Below are 814 nucleotides of genomic sequence, written 5' to 3' on the forward strand. Positions count from 1 at the left end.
AACAAATTTACCTTAATATAGGGTAGTAATTACAGCTTGAATTCTACAAGGTATGGACTCCTACAAAGTTCGAATTGTTTCCAAAGGAATTTTTGTCCATTCTTCAGCTAAAACAGTCTCAAGTCCTTGTAGTGATGATGATGGTGGAGAATATTGACTCCTCACTTGTTTTTCTAAAACGGACTATAAATGTTCAATAATATTGAGATCTGGGAACTGTGGTGGCCAGATAAGACACTGACATCTCATTTTAACAGATTTACCAAAATTACATAAAAATATCTCGAAATACTAAAGAGTAAATTTATTCAATAAAATCGCCATTGGCTTCAACCACGGACTCCAGACGACTTCGGAATCTACTGCAACTCTTTTGGACGGTCTCCTTGTCTAAGTTGGTGAATGCTGCCATAATCCTTGCTTTCAGTTCATCTTTGGTGTTACAAGGAGTTTTGTTGGTCTCTCACTCAACTGCGCGCCACACATGTTAATCACATGTTAGGTAGCCAGATCTTTGGGGTGATGTGGTCGCAGAAATTGTCTGACAGTCATGATTGGGTTCTCCTGCTTGTGTGACATGGTGCAGAGTCCTGTTGCCAGACATAGGGTCTTCCAGCAGCCACTCTCTTGACCCAGGGCAACACTACCTTCCCCAGGCACGTGATGTAGGCTTCCGTATTGAGCCTGAGGCCATGTGGGAAGATGAATGGAGGCATAACATCGCCATCACTAGTGATCACTCCAAACACCATGTTGTTGACTGGATGTTTGATTTTTATCACTCTCGGTACATGTCCTCAGACTGACACCCAAA

Source organism: Octopus bimaculoides, chromosome 10 (genome assembly GCF_001194135.2).
Source record: "Octopus bimaculoides isolate UCB-OBI-ISO-001 chromosome 10, ASM119413v2, whole genome shotgun sequence".
NCBI classification, from domain to species: Eukaryota; Metazoa; Mollusca; class Cephalopoda; order Octopoda; family Octopodidae; genus Octopus; species Octopus bimaculoides.